This window comes from Rhinatrema bivittatum, chromosome 4 (assembly GCF_901001135.1).
Source record: "Rhinatrema bivittatum chromosome 4, aRhiBiv1.1, whole genome shotgun sequence".
Taxonomy (NCBI): Eukaryota; Metazoa; Chordata; class Amphibia; order Gymnophiona; family Rhinatrematidae; genus Rhinatrema; species Rhinatrema bivittatum.
The window spans coordinates 274833342-274839264 of record NC_042618.1 but is presented as its reverse complement, the minus strand read 5'-3'; positions in this window follow the sequence as shown (position 1 = coordinate 274839264).

Here is a 5923-nt window from a genome sequence, read left to right as displayed (position 1 = left end):
ATCCCAATACCCTCTCTCTGCTCCTCTCAAAAATAAGCTCTCTCCTACCCCCCCTCTCAAGAACCCCAAATGCCAGGCCACTGGTCCAGTATGACAATAGCCACAATGAAAAAGCAACAAAATTTAAGTTAGGGGAGGGCCCGCTGACCCTAATTCCAATGTTTTGCATGGGCCGCTGACCATTAATGATGGCATGGCATTAACATTGACCGCTGGCCCTCTGTGATCATGTTTAACCTTCCTAGGGGCTGCTGGCCCTTTTAAATGCGTTTCAAAATATATATATATATATACATATATATATTTTTTTTTTATTTATTTTTTAAATACCCACGTGCTACAGGAAATCAGCGATGATGCAACAGCTAGCGTGGATCTCCGGGCTTCTCCAGGCTTAGGGCCTTCCTACCCACAATGCAGGGGACCTCCGAGCCTCTCCGAGTTAAAGCCGGCCAACGCGGGAACCTATGATCCTGTCTGGGATGTCAAGCCTCAGACGCTAACCAACCGCAACCACCGCCTCCTGGATTTATTTATTTATTTATTTATTTAACATTTTTCTATACCGACCTTCAAGGTTGAATACCATATCAGTCGGTTTACATCGAACAGGGGTAGATCAGTATAACGTAACATAACATAAGGAGCAAATTTTGTGGTAAGAGACAAGAGCAAGAGAAGCAAAAAGTTACATAATAACAAGGACCTTGAACTTGGAAGCTGGATCAGCTGGAAAAAGAGAAGCCTTAAGAAGGTATTAAATTAAGTACATTGTGATGTCCCGGGAACCTTCCGGGAAATGCTGCCGCACACCAAACAGAGGCCGACTAGGCGCTGCTGAATGACTCCCGCAAGTCGCTGGTCCTGCCACCGAAAGCCGGCACCACGCTGCTGAATGTCACGAATGCCGCACAGACCTCAGGCCCAAGCACACTGCAGGCAGCGCAAGGTGAAAACGAAAATGAAACCCGCGGCAGCAGTGCCTGGCCGAAAGGGGGCCGCACATGCAGTGCTTTCCCCTTTTCAATCCAGGCCACCGCCTGCTGGGCGAGCCCCCCCTGCCCCCCCACCCCCACCTTTCTCTCCCCCTTCCCCCCAAATCTGATCTGTAATCAACTCCCCATGGATATTTTTCTCCATCAGGAGGAAAGGAGCTCACCAAGCCGGTGAATACCTTCTCCACCTGTGGCAATACCATCACCAAGGTTAGAAATCAGCCTAGTGGTATGATGGTAAAAGACCATAATCTACCAGAGGTATCATAAAAATGGCTTTTATACCAAAATTTTATACAAAAATTAAAATAGGTATACAAATAAAATTAGGCCAGATCACACTAGCCATAATAGATAATGGAAGAACATTTTCATGGAAAAGCAAAGTAAAGGCACAGTACTGCCACCCATGACAGGAATAAAACAATATTAACAGAAATGACAGAACTTCACTTCAATTCTGTCAGAGAGGACCAACTCCTAGACCATCTCCTCAATCAGACGTCTCAATTACCAACACACTGCAACTTATGATTAACATTAGTTGAGAAACATCTTCTACAAATTGTTGATGATTTCTGTTCATTGGTTGATCCCCACTGTTTAAAAGTAACCCAACTTATACATGAGTTCGGGTCCTCAAATAACCTCTATGAACGACAAACATGGAACCAGAGGCATTTCATCCCATAGCTTTTAAACGTTCACCATTCTCAAAAGATAATAGATGATCTCTCTCACCTCCTGTCAATTATATAACATTGTTCCAGGGAAGCTGCAGGAATAAAAAAACCCTGTCCTTTCTTGGACTGCACATGATGGTTTCTAGCCGCATTGTTGGTAGATCACAAGTGCGATACTGGTAAAACCACCACATCCAATGTCACAAAATCAACTGAAATGTGAGAGCTTTCCTCAGAGAGCTGTTAGTAGAAATGTGCTCACAGATGAGAAAGTAAATAAAATATTTGTACAAGAAGAACTGAAAACTGGAATACAGAAGTATAACCAATACCTCTTCCAGCCATTAACACACCCAATTTATATCATCTTGGGTCTATATATAGGAATAAGGCAGTTCCATAATATAGATTCCAAATCAGGATGGCATTCTCTGAAATGCTCCCTGTTCCATGTGCAGGTCCCCAGAGGCAGGCAGAGTTCCAGAGTCTCAATGAGTGAATGAGATGATTGTGCAGGGAAGAGGGATTTAGTTTTGTAAGGAACTAGATAACCTTTGGGGAAGGGGGAGACTTTTCCGAAAGGATGGGCTCCACCTTAGCCAGAGTGGCTAGCGCTAACATTCAAAAAGGAGATAGAGCAGCTTTAAACTAGAACAAGGGGGAAAGCTGACAGTCACTCAGCAGTGCATGGCTCGGAAGAATGTATCTTTGAAGGATACTAATGAGGTTGCACCCGTCGGTCGCAGATGGCTGCAACCTTTGCTGCTCACCTCTCTTTCCCTGCACCAGCGATTCTCAGAGCCATGGCAGCCTCAGCCTGCAAATGCCACCTTCCCCAGCGTCCCCATCCGCCATTTTGACTCGGGGATTACCTAGGGCATGCGCGTGCGCCAGGCCCTCTCTTATTCATGTCATGGTGGGAACCTCGGGGGCGTCCCCCTCCGCATGATGTCACCCACCAAGTGTATTTATACCATCCAGCCTATGCTTCCTATGAGTTAGCAAGGACTTCCTTCCTGCTTATTCCACTCCTTTGAAGACGCTTCGCTTCACTAGTCTGAACTGGTTCGAACTCCTGGACTTAGAATGCCTTAAGTACCCGCTCCTCGGGGGCCTTGTTACGTTCTGGTTATCTGCTCCTCGAGGGCCTTCCTTCCATGGAGAATCCATTATCCTTGCTTGGGACCTTGCCTGTTCAGCTTTGTGAGTGCTATTCTCGCTTCTAACATCTTGCTGATGGTACCGCTGGTGTACCCCCGTGCCTCGGGCCACTACTGTGCTCATCCCAGCTAACTTTCTACACTACGGAGTGAGTACCATCATCTACATTGCTCTGCTGACCTCCTGCACCTCTCTGAACTACTACTCTCTGATCCTCAGCATACCCTGCACTGCGGGCCACTACTGGATCTACCCTGAGAGGTGTGTCCTTAAGAGAGGAGTTTCCTGGCGTACCCTGCTCTGCGGGCTACTTCCAGGGATATCATCATTGAGCAGCCTTACTACTCTGGACTATGTTTTCTCTCCACGCTGTGGGTACTACCCACGTTTCCAGTATAATAAAGTCTCTTATATCTGTGTCTGTCTCAGCTGAAGCCACGCCTATCGTAATGAGTCCCCACAGGGCTCCTTCCTGTGGGTGGAGTCAGCTCTCACTACGATCCAGGGTCCACAACCATACCAGGATTATAACAAATGAAACAGGAGAGTTAGGGCATCCCAACAGAGAGGTTCCCAATAAAAGCAAAGTAGCCCATGTGCCTATAAGTAAAGAATCACCTGAGCTAAAGAATTCCAAATTATCCCTATCAACTGAAAAGCAGGTTGTTAATACAAACAAAAATTTGCAGATGATACAAAATTAGTTAAATCACAAGCGGATTGTGATAAATTGCAGGAGGACCTTGTGAAACTGGAAGATTGGGCATCCAAATGGCAGATGAAATTTAATGTGGACAAGTGCAAGGTGATGCTTAATGGGAAAAAAACCCTTGCTGTAATTTAACAACACCATTTTAGGCTCCATATTAGGAACGAGATCTAGGCGTCATAGTGGATAATACATTGAAATCATCTGCTTAATGTTGCTGTGGCAGTCAAAAAAGCAAACAGGAATTTTAGGAATTATTAGAAAGGGAATGGTGATATAAAACAGAAAATTTCATAATGCCTCTGTATCGCTTCAAGATGAGACCGCATCTTGAATACTGTGTATAATTCTGGTCACCACATCTCAAAAAAGATATAATTACACTGGAGAAGGTACAGAGAATGGGTAACCAAAATGATAAAGGGGATGGAAAAGCTCCCCTATGAGGAAAGGCTAAAGAGGTTAGGGCTGTTTAGCTTGGAGAAGAGACAGCTGAGGGGAGATATGATAGATGTCTTTAAAATCTTGAGAGGTCTAGAGTGGGTAAATGTGAATCAGTTATTTACTCTTTTGGATAATAGAAGGACAAGGGGGCAGTCCATGAAGTAAGCAAGTAGCACATTTAAAACTAATTGTAGAAAATTCTTTTTCACTCACTGCACAATTAAGCTCTGGAATTTGTTGCCAGAGGATGTGGTTAGTGCAGTTAGTGTTTGCTGGGTTTAAAAAAGGTTAGGATAAGTTCTTGGAGGAGAAGTCCATTATCTGATATTAATCAAGTTGATTTAGGAAATAGCCTCTGCTATATCCCATGCTACTGATGTAGCATGGGATCTAATTAATGTTTGGGTACTTGCCAGGTACTTGTAGGTAATTCTTGTAACATACTGCAATACTACAGCTGATATCATACATAAAAATGAAAATTAGTCAAAAAAATCAAGCATGATAATCTGGAAAATATTTTTCATGTAAATGTTTACCACAAAATTCACACCACTTTTTTATATTTTTGGAGCAGACAGCACATTGGCCTTGGGAAGTTGAGGACAAAAAGTGAGGATGTGATGCCTTTACATTAGTGCTTATGGGTGCTCTAGGACCTCCTTTCCGGATGTGGTAGCTTGAAAGGCCAAATTTCATTGCTACGGTAGATACTTCACGTAGGAAGTCCAAGTGGTTCATTGCTTCTTTTCCCAGCAGATGGCAGTGAATTTTCCAAGTAGGGGTGTGCATCCGTTTTCCACATATTTTGTGATCCGCAACTTATTTTGTCCTATCTGTTACATAAGTGGGGAGGCGAAACGCATCGCGACACCCCACGTATGTAACAGATTTCTGTTTTATTCGGCGCGCCCAGTGGCGCGCGCTTTTCTTCACCCCCATTAGCTGCTTGCTACTATGATTACCACAAAATGGCGGCGCCCCTGCTGTAACCATGCCAACCTGTCTGACCCTTTCCTGTGAGTCACAGTGACTCACAGGAAAGGGTCGGACAGGGTCGGCATGGATACCGAAACGCAGCGTATCCGCGCTGACATTTTCTGAGCAGCACTGAATGCAGCCAATAGCGCTGTCATTCAGTGCTCTCTGTGGATTTTACTGATGAGCCAGGAGTATATAAACATCAGCACGAGGAGCCACGCAGTTATTTTCAGCGACGCTGTGGGGAGGTGGGTTTGCTGGGTGGAAGAGGGAGCAGGCAGAACTAATAGAGAAAATATAGGCCTAGCTACTAGTAAAAGGAAAGAAAAATATTCTTTGTTTTGCTGCAGTGCCAGGGTCAGCTACAGCTATTACTAGTCCTGTTTCTTTCAAGCTGTTTATGTAATATTTTGGTCACTCTGACAAGAAGAGAAGCTGTGCTACGTCAGCTAGCACTGACCACCATTTAGGGTGTTGGGCTGGCTTGGAGAGATATATTATTTTCAATTTCATCCATTTTTCTGGAGTGACAAAAAATTTCTGCTTTTTTTAATTCCAATTACTCAGTCTCCCAGTGCACTGGGCTTCACTGGGAATTTTAACAGGCTGGGTCTGTGCAGTCAAGGGCCCAGGGAGTCTGCCTCTTTTGTGCTTACGAGCAAGCAGCTTCTGTGTGCACGCCACACACATTAGTGCACAGCCAGGCACCGTGACAGTGGGCAGTGGGCATTTTAAACAGACTGATCCTAAATATTTGGTTGGGTCTGTGCAGTCAAGTGCCCAGGGAGTCTGCCCCTTTTGTGCTTACAAGCAGCTTCTGTGTGCACGCCACACACATTAGTGCACAGCCAGGCACCGTGACAGTGGGCAGTGGGCATTTTAAACAGACTGATTCTAAGTATTTGGTTGGGTCTGTGCAGTCAAGTTCCCAGGGAGTCTGCCTCTTTTGT